Here is a 20,914-nt window from a genome sequence, read left to right on the forward strand (position 1 = left end):
CAAAGGAACGCACATCCCGCGACAAGGAAGGCCACCAGAAGGACCTAGCCACCAAATCTCTGGTACCAAAAATCCCAGGATGGCCTGCCAACAACGAAGAATGAACCTCGGAAATAACTCTGCTGGTCCATTTATCCGGGACAAACAGTCTCTCCGGTGGACAACGGTCAGGTCTATCCACCTGAAACTCCTGCAGCACTCGTCGCAAATCTGGGGAGATGGCAGACAAAATCACCCCTTCTCTGAGGATACCAGCTGGCTCTGAATCACCAGGAGAGTCAGGCACAAAACTCCTAGAAAGAGCATCAGCCTTCACATTCTTCGAACCAGGCAGGTACGAGACCACGAAATCAAAACGAGAGAAAAACAACGACCAACGAGCCTGTCTAGGATTCAGCTGCTTGGCCGACTCGAGATAAATCAAATTCTTGTGATCAGTCAAGACCACGACACGATGCTTAGCTCCCTCGAGCCAATGTCGCCACTCCTCAAATGCCCACTTCATAGCCAACAACTCCCGATTACCAACATCATAATTCCGCTCGGCAGGCGAAAACTTTCTTGAAAAGAAAGCACATGGCTTCATCACAGAGCCATCAGAGCTTCTCTGCGACAAAACAGCCCCTGCTCCAATCTCAGAAGCATCAACCTCGACCTGGAAAGGAAGGGAGACGTCTGGCTGACATAAGACCGGAGCCGAAGAAAACCGGCGCTTCAGCTCCCGAAAGGCCTCCACATCCGCAGGAGACCAATTAGTAACATCAGAACCCTTCTTGGTCAAATCCGTCAATGGCTTAACAACACCAGAAAAATTAGCGATGAAGCGACGGTAAAAATTAGCAAAACCCAAGAACTTCTGAAGACTCTTAACAGATGTAGGCTGAGTCCAGTCATGAATAGCCTGAACCTTGACTGGATCCATCTCAATAGCAGAAGGAGAAAAAACGAAACCCAAAAAAGAGACCTTCTGGACTCCAAAAAGACATTTTGAGCCCTTCACAAATAAAGCATTGGCACGCAGGACCTGAAACACCATCCTGACCTGCTTAACATGGGACTCCCAATCATCTGAAAAAAAACAGAATATCATCCAGATACACAATCATAAATTTATCCAGATATTCGCGGAAGATGTCGTGCATAAAGGACTGAAAGACAGAAGGAGCGTTAGAAAGTCCAAAAGGCATCACCAAGTACTCAAAATGGCCTTCGGGCGTATTAAATGCAGTTTTCCATTCATCACCCTGCTTAATACGCACAAGGTTATACGCACCACGAAGATCTATCTTGGTGAACCAACTAGACCCCCTAATGCGAGCAAACAGATCAGATAACAATGGCAAAGGATACTGAAATTTGACCGTGATTTTGTTTAGAAGGAGATAATCAATACAAGGTCTCAAGGAACCATCCTTCTTAGCCACAAAAAAGAACCCCGCACCAAGAGGGGAGGAGGAGGGGCGAATAAGTCCTTTCTCCAAAGACTCCTTTATATAACTCCGCATAGCAGCATGCTCCGGCACTGACAAATTGAAAAGTCATCCCTTAGGAAACTTACTACCAGGAATCAAATTTATAGCACAATCACAATCCCTATGAGGAGGTAGAGAACTGAGTTTAGGCTCATCAAATACATCCTGGTAATCTGACAAAAACGCAGGGACCTCAGAAGGAGTGGATGAAGCAATTGACACCACAGGAGCGTCGCCATGAATTCCCTGACAACCCAAACTTGACACAGACATTGCTTTCCAATCCAGGACTGGATTATGAGTCTGCAACCATGGCAGGCCCAACACGACAACATCATGCAAATTATGCAATACAAGAAAGCGAATCACCTCCTGATGAACAGGAGTCATGCACATGGTCACTTGTGTCCAGTACTGAGGTTTATTCGTAGCCAATGGTGTAGCATCAATTCCCCTTAGTGGAATAGGGAATTTTAAAGGCTCCAAAACAAAACCACAGCGCCTGGCAAATGACAAATCCATCAGACTCAGGGCAGCACCTGAATCCACAAAAGCCATAACCGGGTAAGATGACAGGGAACAAATCAGGGTAACAGACAAAATGAACTTAGGCTGTAAAGTACCGATGGTGACAGATTTATCAATCTTTTTTGTGCGCTTAGAGCATGCTGAGATAACATGAGCTGAGTCACCACAGTAAAAGCACAACCCATTTTGCCGTCTATAATTTTGCCGTTCACTTCTGGTCAGAATTCTATCACATTGCATAGACTCAGGTGTCTGTTCAGAAGACACCGCCAAATGGTGCGCAGGTTTGCGCTCCCGCAAACGCCGATCAATCTGAATGGCCAGTCATTGACTCATTCAGACCTGCAGGCGAAGGGAACCCCACCATGACATTCTTAATGGCTTCAGAAAGACCTTTTCTGAAATTTGCAGCCAGGGCACACTCATTCCATTGAGTAAGCACCGACCATTTCCGAAATTTCTGGCAGTACACCTCTGCATCATCTTGCCCCTGAGAGAGGGCCAACAACGCTTTTTCAGCCTGGTTCTCAAGATTAGGTTCCTCATAGAGCAATCCAAGGGCCAGAAAAAACGCATCCACACTGAGCAATGCAGGATCCCCTGGAGCCAATGCGAAAGCCCAATCTTGAGGATCGCCACGCAAGAAAGAAATAATAATCTTAACTTGCTGAACAGAATCCCCAGAGGAACGAGGTTTTAAAGAAAGAAACAACTTGCAATTGTTCTTAAAATTCAGGAACCTAGATCTATCTCCAGAAAACAACTCCGGAATAGGTATTCTAGGCTCTGACATAGGACTGTGCACAACAAAATCCTGAATACTTTGTACCCTTGCAGCAAGATGATCTACACTGGAGGCCAAACTCTGGATATCCATGTCAGCAGCTGAACTCCAGAGCCACACCAAGATTAAGAGGAGGAGAGAAGCCAGACACACAGCAGCAAAAAAAAAAAAAAAAATATCTCCAAGCTTCTTTTCTCCTGCTTCTGCCATGCAGTTAACACTTTATGGGCCGGCTGTACTGTTATGATCCTAGTGGCAAGGATTGCAGGTCGGACTAGCTAAGTAACTGAACAGACTACTAGCTCTGGGGAAGTAGTAACTAGATTGACCGCAACCTGATCCTATCCGCAAACAACTATAGGCAGCCGTGGAACGTTACCTAAAAATCCTAGACGTCTCGTCACGGCCTGAGAAACTGACTATTCCTGGAGGGAAAGTAAGTCCTCACTTGCCTCAGTGGAAGACCCCAAAGATATAGAATAGCCCCCCACAAATATTAACGGTGAGTTAAGGGGAAAGCACAAACGCAGAGATGAAATCAGATTTAGCAAATGAGGCCCGCTAATACTAGATAGCAGAAAATAGGAAGGAAACTGTGCGGTCAATAAAAAACCCTATTCAAAATATCCACGCAGAGATTGCTCGAGCCCCCGCACCAACTAACGGTGCGGGGAAAGCAACTCTGTACCCCAGAGCTTACCAGCAAAAAGAAATCACATGTTAGCAAGGTGGACTAGACTGATCATACACAGAAATCATATTGCAGGCAGATGAGCAAAAAATATTCACACAGAACTTAGCTTATCCTGAAGAGGCAGAAAACGAGATAATCAGGAGTAATCAGAATAGCACTGAATACATTGACAGCCGGCAACACGTGGAAGTGAAGCAGAGCTAAATAGGAGCCTCCCTGGTGAATAACGAGGCAGCTGATCCAGCAGACCCGCAGGATAATAAACCAAACCACCAGGGGGAGCCAAAAAACCAAAGTCACACAATACCATCTGTGACCACAAGAGGGAGCCTGAAAACGGAGTTCACAACACTCTTGGCCACAAAAAAGAACCCTGCTCCTAACGGTGATGACGACGGGCGAATATGCCCTTTCTCCAAGGACTCCTTTATATAGCTCCGCATAGCGGCGTGTTCTGGCACAGATAAATTGAAAAGTCGGCCTTTAGGGAACTGTTGTGAACTATAGTTCTTTGCTCCCTCTTGTGGTCATTAGCGGTATGGCACTTGGAGTGTCTTTCCCCAGGTTGGCACTCACCTGCTTCGTTTGGCTTGGGTGTGCCTATATAAACTTCCTGGATTCTCTGTATTGTGCCTGGATTCGTTGTTATCAGACCTTGTCTGTTTTCTCCTGTCTCCTGGTCTCCTGATTTTGCAAGATAAGCTTTGCTTTCTTATTTTTGTGCATTTGAATTTCCCTTATTTTGTTCCAGCTTTGTTTAAAATGTGATTCCTGATTTTTCTGGAAGCTCAAGGGGGGCTGTTATCCTCCCCCCACACCGTTAGTCGGTGCGGGGGTTCTTGGATATTCAGCGTGGATATTTTGTAGGGTTTTTTGCTGACCGTATAAGTCATCTTTCTATTTTCTGCTATTAGTCAGTGGGCCTCTCTTTGCTAAATCTAGTTCATTCTTACGTTTGTCATTTCTTCTTACCTCACCGTTATTATTTGTTGGGGGCTTGTATTATAACTTTGGGGTCCTTTCTCTTGAGGCAAGAGAGGTCTTATTTTCTCTGAAAGGGTTAGTTAGTTCTCCGGCTGGCGCGAGACATCTAGAACCAACGTAGGTACGTTCCCCGGCTGCTGCTAGTTGTTTGTGCTAGGATCAGGTATACGGTCAGTCAAGTTACCACTTCCCTATGAGCTGTTTTTTTGTGTTTGCAGACTTAGCTGGTACTCCTGAGATCCTCTGCCATTAGGATCATAACAGGGAAATTACTACCAGGAATCAAATTAATAGCACAATCACAATCCCTATGAGGAGGCAGGGCACTGGACTTGGGCTCATCAAATACATCCTGGTAATCTGACAAAAACTCAGGTACTTCAGAAGGAGTGGAAGAAGAAATTGACAATGCTGGAACATCACCATGGGCCCCTTGACAACACCAACTGGACACAGACATTGATTTCCAGTCCAATACTGGATTATGGACCTGTAGCCATGGCAAACCCAACACGACCACATCATGCAAATTATGCAACACCAAAAAGCGAATATCTTCCCGATGTGCAGGAGCCATGCACATGGTCAACTGGGTCCAGTACTGAGGCTTATTCTTGGCCAAAGGCGTAGCATCAATTCCCCTTAATGGAATAGGATGCTGCAAGGGCTCCAAGAAAAAACCACAGCGCCTGGCATACTCTAAGTCCATCAAATTCAGGGCTGCGCCTGAATCCACAAACGCCATAACAGAGTAGGATGACAAAGAGCAAATCAAAGTAACGGACAAAAGAAATTTAGGCTGTATAGTACCAATGGTGACAGACCTAGCGGACCGCTTAGTGCGCTTAGGGCACACTCATTCCATTGAGTAAGCACAGACCACTTTCTAAAGTTCTGACAATACATTTCAGCATCATCCTGACCCTGACATAGAGCCAGCAAGATTTTCTCTGCTTGATCCACAGAATTTTGTTCGTCATAGAGCAATCCAAGCGCCAGAAAAAACGCATCTACATTAAGCAATGCAGGATCTCCTGGCGCAAGGGAAAATGCCCAGTCTTGAGGGTCATCACGCAACAAGGAAATAATGATTTTTACTTGCTGACTAGGGTCACCAGAGGAGCGAGGTTTCAGAGCAAGAAACAGTTTACAATTATTCTTGAAATTCAGAAACTTAGATCTAACCCCAGAAAACAAATCAGGAATTGGGATTTTAGGCTTTAACATAGGATTCTGAACTACATAATCCTGAATGCTTTGTACCCTTGCAGTGAGATGATCCACACAAGAGGACAGACCTTGAATGTCCATATCTACACCTGAGTCCTGAACCACCCAGAGGTTTAGGGGAAAAGAAAGGCAAAACACACTGCAGAAAAAAAAAAATGGTCTCAGAACTTCTCTTATCCCTCTATTGAGATGCATTAACAGTATGTGGCCAGCTGTACTGTTATGGACCTGGTGGTTAGGAGCACCTGGAATGACCTGATAGTCAAACTGCCAGAATAGAGCGAGCTCTGGGAAGTGGGAGCTCTGCTGACCGCAACCCTAATCCTATTATCACACACACTAGAATTAGCCGTGGATCGTGCCTGACTCTGCCTAGACGACTCTTCACAGCCTGAGAGGTAACTACCCCTAAAGAAAAATATAGCCTCACCTTGCCTCAGAGAAATTCCCCAAAGGAAAAGGGCAGCCCCCCACATATATTGACTGTGAGTTAAGAGGAAGGCACAAACACAGGAATGAGACAGGTTTCAGCAAAGGAGGCCAGACTTACTAAATAGACAGAAGATAGATAAAGGGATCTTTGCGGTCAGCACAAAAACTACAAAAAGCCACGCAGAGTGAGCAAAAAAAACCCCGCACCGACTCACGGTGTGGTAGGTGCCACTCTGCAACCCAGAGCTTCCAGCTAGCGAGACAATATCATGATAGCCAGCTGGACAGAAACTTAGCAGGTACTCAGAAATATATTCAGCACACAAATGAACAACAAATGAGCTTAGCAGGGACTTAGCTTCTGTTGAAGTAGACAGGTCATCAGGAGATCCAAGTGAGATCTGAACCAGTACTGATACATTGACAGCTGGCATCAAGTAACGATCTGAGCAGAGTTAAATAGAGGAACCAGCCCAGTCCTAAACGATGCAGCTGAGGAAGTCACTTCAAGACCGGCAGCTCCACTTTCAGCCACCAGAGGGAACCCACGGTCAGAACTCACAGAAATACCATTCCTGACCACAGGAGGGAGTTCGAGAACAGAGTTCACAACAGGTCACCAGAGGAGTGGGGTTTCAAAGCAAGAAACAATCTACAATTATTTTTGAAATTCAGAAACTTAGATCTATCCCCAGAAAACAAATCAGGAATTGGAATTCTAGGCTCTAGCATCGGATTCCGAACCACATAATCTTGAATGCTCTGCACCCTTGCAGCGAGTTGATCCACACAAGAGGACAGACCCTGAATGTCCATATCTACACCTGAGTCCTGAAACACCCAGAGGTTAAGGGAAAAAGAAAGACAAAACACGCTGCAGAGAAAAAAAAATGGTCTCAGAACTTCTTTTATCCCTCTATTGAGATGCATTAACACTTTGTTGGCCAGCTGTACTGTTATGGACCTGGTGATTAGGAGCACCCGGAATGGCCTGATGGTTAAACAACAAGACAGGACAAGCTCTGGGAAGTGGGAGCTCTGCTGACCGCAAACCCTAATCCTATCACACACAATAGAAATAGCCGTGGAGCGTACCTAACTCTGCCTAGATGCCTCTTCACAGCCTAAGAGCTAACTACCCCTAAAGATAGGAAATAAAGCCTTACTGTTATGGACCTGGTGGTTAGGAGCACCTGGAATGATCTGATAGTCAAACTGCAAAAATATAGCGAGCTCTGGGAAGTGGGAGCTCTGCAGACCGCAACCCTAATCCTATTATCACACACACTAGAATTAGCCGTGGATCGTACCTGACTCTGCCTAGATGACTCTTCACAGCCTGAGAGGTAACTACCCCTAAAGAGAAATATAGCCTCACCTTTCCTCAGAGAAATTCCCCAAAGGAAAAGGGCAGCCCCCCACATATATTGACTGTGAGTTAAGAGGAAGGCACAAACACAGGAATGAGACAGGTTTCAGCAAAGGAGGCCAGACTTACTAAATAGACAGAAGATAGATAAAGGGATCATTGCAGTCAGCACAAAAAACTACAAAAAGCTATGCAGAGTGAGCAAAAAAACCCCGCACCAACTCACGGTGCGGTGGTGCCACTCTGCAACCCAGAGCTTCCCGCTAGTGAGACAATATCATGATAACCAGCTGGACAGAAACTTAGCAGGTACTCAGAAAATATATTCAGCACACAAATGAACAACAAATGAGCTTAGCAGGGACTTAGCTTCTGCTGAAGTAGACAGGTCATCAGGAGATCCAAGTGAGATCTGAACCAGTACTGATACATTGACAGCTGGCATCAAGTAATGATCTGAGCAGAGTTAAATAGAGGAACCAGCCCAGTCCTAAACGATGCAGCTGAGGAAGCCACTTCAAGACCAGCAGCTCCACTTTCAGCCACCAGAGGGAACCCACGGACAGAACTCACAGAAATACCATTCCTGACCACAGGAGGGAGTTCGAGAACAGAGTTCACAACAGTACCCCCCCCCTTGAGGAGGGGTCACCGAACCCTCACCAGAACTCCCCGGCCGATCAGGACGAGCCAAATGAAAAGCACGAACCAAATCGGCAGCATGGACATCGGAGGCAAGAACCCAGGAATTATCCTCCTGACCATAGCCCTTCCATTTGACCGGATACTGAAGTTTCCGTCTCGAGATACGAGAATCTAAAATCATCTCCACCACATACTCCAATTCTCCCTCGACCAACACCGGAGCAGGAGGGTCAACGGAAGGAACCATAGGCGCCATATATTTCTGCAACAACGACCTTTGGAACACATTATGGATGGCAAAAGAAGCTGGAAGGTCCAAACGAAATGACACAGGATTGAGGATTTCAGAAATCTTATAAGGCCCAATAAAACGAGGCTTAAACTTAGGAGAAGAAACCTTCATAGGAACATAACGAGATGACAACCAAACCAGATCCCCAACACGAAGTCGAGGACCAACACGGCGACGGCGGTTAGCGAAACGTTGAGCCTTCTCCTGTGACAATGTCAAATTGTCCACTACATGAGTCCAAATTTGCTGCAACCTGTCCACCACAGAATCCACACCAGGACAGTCCGAAGGCTCAACCTGCCCTGAAGAGAAACGAGGATGGAAACCAGAATTACAATAAAAAGGTGAAACCAAAGTAGCCGAACTGGCCCGATTATTAAGGGCGAACTCAGCCAATGGCAAGAAGGTCACCCAATCATCCTGATCAGCAGAAACAAAGCATCTCAGATAGGTCTCCAAAGTCTGATTGGTTCGTTCAGTTTGGCCATTTGTCTGAGGATGGAAAGCAGAAGAAAAAGACAAATCAATGCCCATCTTAGCACAAAAGGACCGCCAAAACCTCGAAACAAACTGGGAACCTCTGTCCGACACAATGTTCTCTGGAATGCCATGCAAATGAACCACATGCTGGAAAAACAACGGAACCAAATCGGAGGATGAAGGCAACTTAGGCAAGGGTACCAAATGGACCATCTTAGAGAAGCGATCACAAACCACCCATATGACCGACATCCTTTGAGAGACAGGGAGATCTGAAATAAAATCCATGGAAACATGCATCCAGGGCCTCTTCGGGACCGGCAAGGGCAAAAGTAACCCACTGGCACGAGAACAGCAGGGCTTCGCCCGAGCACAAGTCCCACAGGACTGCACAAAAGCACGCACATCCCGTGACAAGGAAGGCCACCAAAAGGACCTAGCCACCAAATCTCTGGTACCAAAAATTCCAGGATGACCAGCCAACACCGAACAATGAACCTCCGAGATAACCCTACTAGTCCATCTATCAGGGACAAACAGTCTCTCTGCAGGACAGCGGTCAGGTCTATCCGCCTGAAACTCCTGTAGAACCCGCCGCAAATCAGGGGAGATGGCAGACAAAATTACCCCCTCTTTGAGAATACCAGCCGGCTCAGAAACTCCCGGAGAATCAGGCACAAAACTCCTTGAAAGGGCATCAGCCTTCACATTCTTAGAACCCGGAAGGTATAAAACCACAAAATCGAAATGAAAGAAAAACAGTGACCATCGAGCCTGTCTAGGGTTCAACCGCTTGGCAGACTCGAGATAAGTCAGATTCTTGTGATCCATCAAGACCACCACGTGATGCTTGGCGCCCTCAAGCCAATGTCGCCACTCCTCGAATGCCCACCTCATGGCCAACAACTCCCGATTGCCAACATCATAATTACGCTCAGCAGGCAAAAACTTTCTAGAAAAGAAAGCACATGGCTTCATCACAGAGCCATCAGAACTTCTCTGAGACAAAACAGCCCCTGCTCCAATCTCAGAAGCATCAACCTCGACCTGAAAAGGGAGCGAAACATCTGGCTGACACAACACAGGGGCCGAAGAAAAACGACGCTTCAGCTCCTGAAACGCCTCAACAGCCGCAGAGGACCAGTTCACCACATCCGCACCTTTCTTGGTCAAATCAGTCAGTGGTTTGACAACACTAGAAAAATTAGCGATAAAGCGATGGTAAAAATTCGCAAAGCCCAGGAATTTCTGAAGGCTCTTTACAGATGTAGGCTGGGTCCAATCATAAATGGCCTGGACTTTAACTGGATCCATCTCGATAGTAGAAGGGGAAAAAATGAAGCCCAAAAAAGAAACCTTCTGAACTCCGAAGAGACACTTAGACCCCTTCACAAACAAGGAATTAGCACGAAGGACTTGGAACACCATTCTGACCTGCTTCACATGAGACTCCCAATCATCCGAAAAGACCAAAATATCATCCAAATATACTATCATGAATCTATCCAGATACTTTCGGAAGATGTCATGCATAAAGGACTGGAATACAGATGGCGCATTAGAAAGCCCGAATGGCATCACCAGATACTCAAAATGGCCCTCGGGCGTATTAAACACGGTTTTCCATTCATTGCCCCGCTTAATACGCACAAGATTATACGCTCCTCGAAGATCTATCTTAGTAAACCAACTAGCCCCCTTAATCCGAGCAAACAAATCAGACAAAAGAGCCAAAGGGTACTGAAATTTGACCGTGATTTTATTAAGAAGGCGGTAATCTATACAAGGTCTCAGAGAACCATCCCTCTTGGCCACAAAAAAGAACCCTGCTCCTAACGGTGATGACGACGGGCGAATATGCCCCTTCTCCAAGGACTCCTTTATATAGCTCCGCATAGCGGCGTGTTCTGGCACAGATAAATTGAAAAGTCGGCCTTTAGGAAACTTACTTCCAGGAATCAAATAAATAGCACAATCACAGTCCCTATGAGGAGGCAGGGCACTGGACTTGGGCTCATCAAATACATCCTGGTAATCCGACAAAAACTCAGGTACTTCAGAAGGAGTGGAAGAAGAAATTGACAACGCTGGAACATCACCATGGGCCCCTTGACAACCCCAACTGGACACAGACATTGATTTCCAGTCCAATACTGGATTATGGACCTGTAGCCATGGCAAATCCAACACGACCACATCATGCAAATTATGCAACACCAAAAAGCGAATATCTTCCCGATGTGCAGGAGCCATGCACATGGTCAACTGGGTCCAGTACTGAGGCTTATTCTTGGCCAAAGGCGTAGCATCAATTCCCCTTAATGGAATAGGATGCTGCAAGGGCTCCAAGAAAAAAACACAGCGCCTGGCATATTCTAAGTCCATCAAATTCAGGGCTGCGCCTGAATCCACAAACGCCATAACAGAGTAGGATGACATAGAGCAAATTAAAGTAACGGACAAAAGAAATTTAGGCTGTATAGTACCAATGGTGACAGACCTAGCGGACCGCTTAGTGCGCTTAGGACAATCAGAAATAGCATGAGTGGAGTCACCACAGTAAAAACACAGCCCATTCTGATGTCTGTGCTCTTGCCGTTCAGCTCTGGTCAAAGTCCTATCACATTGCATAGGCTCAGGCATCTGCTCAGAGGACACCGCCATATGGTGCACAACTTTCCGCTCCCGCAAACGCCGATCGATCTGAATAGCCAAGGACATTGATTCATTCAGACTAGCAGGCGTGGGGAACCCCACCATAACATCCTTAAGGCCCTCAGAAAGACCCTTTCTGAAAATTGCTGCCAGGGCACACTTATTCCATTGAGTAAGCACAGACCACTTTCTGAACTTCTGACAATACATTTCAGCATCATCCTGACCCTGACATAGAGCCAGCAAGATTTTCTCTGCCTGATCCACAGAATTTGGTTCGTCATAGAGCAATCCAAGCGCCAGAAAAAACGCATCTAGATTAAGCAATGCAGGATCTCCTGGCGCAAGGGAGAATGCCTAGTCTTGAGGGTCACCACGCAACAAGGAAATAATGATTTTAACTTGCTGACTAGGGTCACCAGAGGAGCAAGGTTTCAGAGCAAGAAACAGTTTACAATTATTCTTGAAATTCAGAAACTTAGATCTATCCCCAGAAAACAAATCAGGAATTGGGATTCTAGGCTCTAACATAGGATTCTGAACTACATAATCCTGAATGCTTTGTACACTTGCAGTGAGATTATCCACACAAGAGGACAGACCTTGAATGTCCATCTCTACACCTGAGTCCTGAACCACCCAGAGGTTTAGGGGGAAAAAAAGGCAAAACACACTGCAGAGAAAAAAAAATGGTCTCAGAACTTCTCTTATCCCTCTATTGAGATGCATTAACACTTTGTGGCCAGCTGTACTGTTATGGACCTGGTGGTTAGGAGCACCTGGAATGACCTGATAGTCAAACTGCAAAAATAGAGCGAGCTCTGGGAAGTGGGAGCTCTGCTGACCGCAACCCTAATCCTATTATCACACACACTAGAATTAGCCGTGGATCGTACCTGACTGCCTAGACGACTCTTCACAGCCTGAGAGGTAACTACCCCTAAAGAGAAATATAGCCTCACCTTGCCTCAGAGAAATTCCCCAAAGGAAAAGGGCAGCCCCCCACATATATTGACTGTGAGTTAAGAGGAAGGCACAAACACAGGAATGAGACAGGTTTCAGCAAAGGAGGCCAGACTTACTAAATAGACAGAAGATAGATAAAGGGATCTTTGCGGTCAGCACAAAAAACTACGAAAAGCCACGCAGAGTGAGCAAAAAACCCCCGCACCGACTCACGGTGCGGTGGTGCCACTCTGTAACCCAGAGCTTCCCGCTAGCGAGACAATATCATGATAACCAGCTGGACAGAAACTTAGCAGGTACTCAGAAATATATTCAGCACACAAATGAACAACAAATGAGCTTAGCAGGGACTTAGCTTCTGCTGAAGTAGACAGGTCATCAGGAGATCCAAGTGAGATCTGAACCAGTACTGATACATTGACAGTTGGCATCAAATAACGATCTGAGCAGAGTTAAATAGAGGAACCAGCCCAGTCCTAAACGATGCAGCTGAGGAAGCCACTTCAAGACCAGCAGCTCCACTTTCAGCCACCAGAGGGAACCCATGGACAGAACTCACAGAAATACCATTCCTGACCACAGGAGGGAGTTCGAGAACAGAGTTCACAACACCTTACCTTGCCTCAGAGAAATTCCCCAAAGGAAAAGGCAGCCCCCCACAAATGTTGACTGTGAGTTAAGAGGAAAGTCACAAACACAGGAATGAAACAGGTTTCAGCAAAGGAGGCCAGTCTTACTAAATAGACAGAAGATAGAAAAGGGATCTTTGCGGTCAGCACAAAAAAACTACAAAAAAAACACGCAGAGTGTGCAAAAAGACCCCCGCACCGACTCACGGTGCGGAGGTGCCACTCTGCACCCCAGAGCGTCCAGCTAGCAAGGCAACATCATGATAGCAAGCTGGACTAGAACTTAGCAAGTACTAAGAAATATATTCAGTACACAATGAACAACAAATGAACTAGCAGGGACTTAGCTTCTGCTGGAGTAGACAGGTCATCAGAAAGATCCAAGAGAGATCTGAACCAGTACTGAGACATTGACAGATGGAATCAAGTAACGATCTGAGTGGAGTTAAATAGAGAAGCCAGCCTAGCCCTAAACGAGGGCAGCTGAAGAAGTAACTTTAAGAACCAGCAGCTCCACTAACAGCCACCAGAGGGAGTCCACAGACAGAACTCACCAAAGTACCATTCATGACCACAGGAGGGAGTTCGAGAACGGAATTCACAACAGTAATTGCCGCCATCAGCCTGCAGGATCTAAAAGAGGGAAAGTATATAATTATAGTATAAACTAAAATTCTGCTATAAGGCCCTTCCGCAGTCACAGACGGCTGACAACAGAGAGCAATAGATGACAGCCGGGCACTCCTAGCCTGATACAAGAGGAGATTGTATTTTTCTGAGCAGATATCAAGGACAAGGTTCCTTCATTCTGTTTGGCTGATAACAGAGAACAATAGAAGTACAGCAAATAGAGGTATGATAAGGCTCCGGGGCTTTGGACACCGCACAGATAAGGTTCCATACACATTATACTGATGTCCCGCTGAACTCCCCAATATCGACAGTTTTTGCCGATGGTCTAATCTGTATGGGGGCGACTGATGGTTGGAGAGATGGCGAGCGGACATTGATTTATTTTTGCTCCTTTAGGCGCCTTGCACCCGCAGCACTGTGATTGCTCGCACTGTACAGAATAAAGGAGGACGTGCTGCACCGATACCGCGTGCGTCGCCCCTTCTCCCCTCCATGTATACATCGATCTGAGAGAAGTTTATTTTTCACCTTTTTAACCCCCTTAACCCCTGGAGGTATTTTCGTTTTTGTGTTTTTGTTTTTCGCTCCCCTCCTTCCCAGAGCCATAACCTTTTTATTTTTCCGTCAATATGGCCATGTGAGGGCTTATTTTTTGCGGGGCGAGTTGTACTTTTGAAAGACATTGGTTTTACCATGTTGTGTATCAGAAAACGGGAAAAAAATCCAAGTGCGGTAAAATTGCAAAGAAAGTGCAATCCCACACTGTTTTTTTGTTTGGCTTTTTTGCTAGGTTCACCAAATGCTAAAACTGACCTGCCATTATGATTCTCCAGGTCATTACGAGTTCATAGGCACCAAACAAGTCTAGCTTATTTTTTATAAAACACCTATAAATATGAAACGACAACCAAAGATTTTTGACTAAAATATAAATTTTATCTACTATATAATTGTCTAAGGGTACTTCCGTCTGTCTGTCTATCTGTCGCGGTTATTCGTTCGCTGATTGGTCTCGCCAGCTGCCTGTCATGGCTGCCGCGACCAATCAGCGACGCGCACAGTCCGGAAAAAAATGGCCGCTCCTTACTTCCCGCACTCACTGCCCGGCGCCCGCATACACCCCTCCGGTCACCGCTCACACAGGGTTAATGCCGGCGGTAACGGACCGCGTTATGCCGCGGGTAACGCACTCCGTTACTGCCGCTATTAACCCTGTGTGTCCCCAACTTTGTACTATTGACGCTGCCTATGCGGCATCAATAGTACAAAATGTAATGTTAAAAATAATAAATAAAAAAAAAAACCTGCTATACTCACCCTCTGTAGTCCGCTGAGCCACTCGCGCAGCCCGCCATCTTCCATTGCAGGTTGCGGTGGCAAAGATGGTATGGCAGAATGATCTGCCATGACGTCACGGTCATGTGACCGCGACGTCATCACAAGTCCTGCGCGCCTGCGCGGAAAGGACCTGCCGTGACGTCACGGTCATGTGACCGCTACACGGTCATATGACCTCGACGTCATCACAGGTCCTGCGCTCAGACCAACCCTAGGACCGGAAGCTGCCGTGGACTACAAAGGGCCCTTGGAAAGGTGAGTATATGTTTATTTTTTATTTTTTAACCTGTGACAAACGTGGCTGGGCAATATACTACATAGCTGGGCAATATACTACGTGGCTCTGTGCTGTATACTACTTCGCTGGGCAATATACTACGTGACTGGCCAATATACTACGTGGCTCTGTGCTGTATACTACGTCGCTGGGCAATATATTACGTAATTGGGCAATATACTACGGCGCTGAGCAATATACTACGTGGCTGGGCAATATACTACGTCGCTGGGCAATATACTATGTAACTGGGCAATATACTACGTGGCTCTGTGCTGTATACTACGTCGCTAGGCAATATATTACGTATTTGGGCAATATACTACGGCGCTGAGCAATATACTACGTGACTGGGCAATATACTACGTCGCTGGGCAATATACTACGTCGCTGGGCAATATACTACGTAACTGGGCAATATACTACGTCGCTGGGCAATATACTACGTGACTTGGCAATATACTACGTGGCTCTGTGCTGTATATTACGTCACTCGGCAATATACTACGTGACTGGGCAATATACTACGTAAGTGGGCAATATACTACGTCGCTGGGCAATATACTACGTGGCTGGGCAATATACTACGTGGCTCTGTGCTGTATACTACGTAGCTGGGCAATATATTACGTAATTGGGCAATATACTACGTCGCTGAGCAATATACTACGTCGCTGGGCAATATACTACGTGGCTGGGCAATATACTACATCGCTGGGCAATATACTACGTGACTTGGCAATATACTACGTGGCTCTGTGCTGTATACTACGTCACTGGGCAATATACTACGTGACTGGGCAATATACTACGTAACTGGGCAATATACTACGTCACTGGGCAATATACTACGTGACTGGGCAATTTACTATGGCTGGGCAATATACTACGTCACTGGGCAATATACTACATGGCTGGGCAATATACTACATCGCTGGGCAATATACTACCTGACTTGGCAATATACTACGTGGCTCTGTGTTGTATACTACATCACTGGGCAATATACTACGTAACTGGGCAATATACTACATCGCTGGGCAATATACTACGTGGCTGGGCAATATACTACGTCGCTGGGCAATATACTACGTGACTTGGCAATATACTACGTGGCTCTGTGCTGTATACTATGTGACTGGGCAATATACTACGTGACTGGGCAATATACTACGTGGCTGGGCAATATACTACGTCGCTGGGCAATATAGTACGTGACTGGGCAATATACTATGTGGCTGGGCAATATACTACGTCACTGGGCAATATACTACCTGGCTGGGCAATATACTACGTGGCTGGGCAATATACTAAATACTACGTGGCTGGGCAATATACTACGTGGCTGGGCAATATACTACATGGCTGGGCAATATACTACATGGCTGGGCAATATACTACGTCGCTGGGCAATATACTACGTGGGTGGGCAATATTCTACATCGCTGGGCAATATACTACATGGCTGGGCAATATACTACGTGGCTGGGCAATATACTACATGACTGGGCAATATACTACATGGCTGGGCAATATACTACATGACTGGGCAATATACTACGTCGCTGGGCAATATACTACATGGCTGGGGAATATACTACGTCACTGGGCAATATACTACGTGGCTGGGCAATATACTACGTCGCTGGGCAATATACTACATGGCTGGGCAATATACTACGTCGCTGGGCAATATACTACGTGACTGGGCAATATACTACATGGCTGGGCAATATACTACGTCGCTGGGCAATATACTACGTGACTGGGCAATATACTACGTCACTGGGCAATATACTACGTGGCTGGGCAATATACTACGTCGCTGGGCAATATACTACATGGCTGGGCAATATACTACGTCGCTGGGCAATATACTATGTGACTGGGCAATATACTACGTCGCTGGGCAATATACTACGTGGACATGCATATTCTAGAATATCCAATGCGTTAGAATCGGGCCACCATCTAGTTATAGACATAATGATAACAATATTACAATAAAAGAAAGGACCACCAGGTGGCAATAGAGTGCAGATTATCATTAAAGGGTATAGTAAATCATATAAAACAATAAATTTCTAGGGTAAACAAAAATCATACCATGGACATATAAATCTCAACGTAAAAAAGTACATTAATTAAAGTTGAGGTATATTTCATTTCATTGCACTGTTCTCATTTCATATTATATTACATATAACAAGATAGAGAATAAAAAATAAAATGAACGTTGTGCATGCATCCAAATTAATACTACAGGTGTACCAAATGAATTATATTGCACTACGTGTTCATGATTCAATATAAAGTGCATATATGGGGTAAGTACCCAATTTAAAGTGAACACTGTGCATTTATTAAAAATATATAAATAAATAATAGGCCCTCAAATAAATACCATAACATCCCATTCACAATGAACATAAATGAGGGGAATAAATAAACAAATGAGACCTAATAATTATAAGGTGCACCAAACATAATCATATGAAATGTTACCATGGTCAAACATACCCTAATGATAAGCCCGCACGGCCCAACGCGCGTTTCGCTTCAGCTTTGACGAGGGAGACCAGAGCGAGGAAACTTGATGATCATGCGCTTTATCTACATGCTATAGAAGCGATCAGCCTGCAAAAAATGATTGTCCCATAGTGGGACAAAGTAAAAAAGTTGGAAAAAAAATGTAATTGTAAAAATATAAAAAAAAAAAAAAAAAAAAATCAAAACTAATAAAAAAATCAATATATATTTTATCACTAAATAAATATTTGAATGAAAAAATCTAAACAACAAAAAATACACATATTTGATATCGCCGCATCCGCAATGACCCAACCTATAAAACTGTCCAAATACTTAACCCCTTTAGTGAACACCATAAAAAAAAACGCTTTATCATCATACAGCCGAACTAAAAGTGGAATAACACGCGATCAAAAAGATGGATATAAATTCCCATGGGACCACTGAAAATGTCATCTTGTCCCGCAAAAAAATAAGCCCCCATATAGCTCCATCAGCGAAAAAATAAAGTTATAGTCCTCAGAATAAAGCGACGCAAATTTTTTTTCTATAAAATAGTTTTGATTATATAAAAGCGCCAAAACATAAAAAAATTATATAAATGAGTTATCGCTGTAATCATACTGACCCGAAGAATAAAACTGTTTTATAAATGTTACCAAACGTGGAACGGTATCAACACCTCCCAAAAAAGGAAATTCATGAATAGCTGGTTTTTGCTCATTCTACCTTCAAAAATCGGAATAGAAAGCGATCAAAAAATGTCACGTGCCCGAAAATGTCACCAATAAAAAGTCAGTTCGCCCCGCAAAAAACAAGACCTCACATGACTCTGTGGACCAAAATATGGAAAAATTATAGCTCTCAAAATGTGGAGAAACAAAAAACATTTATTTTATTTTATTTTTAATATTAATTTTAATATTTTAGCGTGTGACAGCTGCCAAATATAAAAATCCGCTATAAAACCCCACTATAACGTCTCTTTCACACGTCCTGATATTTCCGGTACCGGAGATGTCAGTGTCCCCGTGTGTAATACTTGCGGCACACGTGTGGCATGCGTGTGCTGCATCAATACCACAAGGACTGGCGCCAGGGAAGAAGTATTACAGTAAGCGCTGTTCCCCGGTGCCGGGTGCTGAACACGGTTCTCATCCTTCTACCCTGCTCTGCCGGCGATCAGCGCGAGCAGAGGAGAAAGATGAGAGTTATATTTAAGTAATAAAAGAGACAGCAGGTGGCAGCTGAATCTAGGACTATTACTCCCATGATCCCACCCCTGCTGCAGCTAATATCAGTGACAGCAGGAGCAGCGTTTGGCGTATTCATCTGCCGCTCCTGCGCTGTAAATAATTACGGTAATTTTAAAAAAATAACACTGTGTGGGTTCCCCCCTATTTTTGATAACCAGCCAGACAAAACTCACAGCTGTGTGCTGCAACCCTCAGCTTTCAGCTTCAGCAAGGCTGGTTATCAAGAATAGAGGGGTCCCCACACTGTTTTTTTTTTTTTTTTTTTTTTTTTACTTATTTGGTCCCCCCCATTTTTGACAACCAGTGACCGAAGGTAACCTCTATGACGTCACCCTTGAATACTGACGCTGCGTCGACTTCGGTGAGATCCCCGCTAGCACCATGTGCGCTCACTGTGCTAGCGGGGATCTGATCGCAGTGCAGCCAGACTGGGAACGGAGCTCAGTGACTGAAGGTGACCTCTATGACGTCACCTCTGGTTACTGACGCTGCGTTCCCAGCAGCTGATTCACCAGTGGTTTTCGGCCGAGACGGTGGCATCTTAGCACCGTCCAGGTTGAAAACTGTATATCCTCCCAGACATAGATTACTGCGTGGGACACAAAGCTGGACAGGTATGGGTATATTGTTGCTTTTTTATTTCATTTTTATTACAGGAGATCGAGGGCTTCAGTGGAATTAGGCAATGCAGTAAGTATGGTTTAACTGAGATTAATAAAGGAGTCTGTGACATTTTTTCAAATAAAGGACTGTATTCCGGCTGTGTCTTATTTACCATATAACTATAGGCTTAGTAATGGATAGGTGTCCATTACTAAGCTGTGAGCTTGATATCACCTGAAAGGTGACATCAACCCCCCACAAATATTACCCGACTTGCCACCGCTACAGGGCAAGTGGGAAGAGCAGGGCACAGCGCCAGAATTGGCGCATGTAATAGATGTGCCTTTTCTGGGCAGCTGTGGGCTGCTGTTTTTAGGTTGGAGGGGTCAATATCCATGGCCCCTTACCAGCCTCAGAATACCAGTTCCCAGCTGTGAGCTTTATCAAGGCTGGTTGTCAAAAACAGGGGGACCTCATGCCATTTTAAAAATTATTTATATAAATAATTTTAAAAAAAAACAGCGTGGGGACCCCTCTATTCTTGATAACCAACCTTGCTGAAGCTGAGAGCTGTGGGTTGCAGCCCCCAGCTGTGAGTTGTGTCTGACTGGTTATCAAAAATAGGGGGGAACCCACGCCATTTTTTTAAAATTACTGTTGCCTCTTTTATTACTTAAATGTAACTCTCATCAATCTCCCCTGCTCGTGCAGATCTCCGGCAGAGCAGGGTAGAATGAAAAGAGCCGTGTTCAGCACCCAGCGCCGGGGAACAGCGTTTACTGTAACGCTTCTTTCCTAGTGCCGATGCGTGTCACATTGATGACATCCATGTATGTTATGTGAATGCACGTGTGCGGGACGTTTTATGGCCCGTTCTGACATTAAAAAATGGACATGTCAGCGTGTTTTGCCCACGGACACACGGTCTGTGGAAACACACTGACATGTGCACAGACCCATTCACTTGAACAGGCATCTCTGCATGGCTAAGCAGTAGTGTACAGCCACACATGGGGTATTGCAACGTTCACTAGAAATTGTGGGACAAATTTTGTTGCCATTTTACCCATTTATAAAATATTTGGCTGAAACAAAATTTTGGTGGTAAAAATGCA

At 45.1% G+C, this 20,914-nt stretch overlaps 1 protein-coding gene across 2 annotated transcripts in view; it reads right to left on the bottom strand.

The window, feature by feature from the left end:
- The window catches only part of LOC143785830 (endoribonuclease YbeY-like), a 56,067-nt gene that overhangs the window by 16,773 nt on the left and 18,380 nt on the right, over positions 1-20,914 (bottom strand). Inside the window, exon 1 of one of the 2 annotated variants that reach the window (XM_077274970.1) lies at positions 17,929-18,062. The exons of the other annotated variant lie outside the window; for it this stretch is intronic. The gene's annotated coding sequence lies outside the window, so the exon portion shown is untranslated. Of the gene's footprint in view, positions 1-17,928; positions 18,063-20,914 lie in introns of those variants that run through there. 2 annotated transcript variants of the gene reach the window in all.

The sequence above is a fragment of the Ranitomeya variabilis genome, chromosome 7 (assembly GCF_051348905.1).
Source record: "Ranitomeya variabilis isolate aRanVar5 chromosome 7, aRanVar5.hap1, whole genome shotgun sequence".
Taxonomy (NCBI): Eukaryota; Metazoa; Chordata; class Amphibia; order Anura; family Dendrobatidae; genus Ranitomeya; species Ranitomeya variabilis.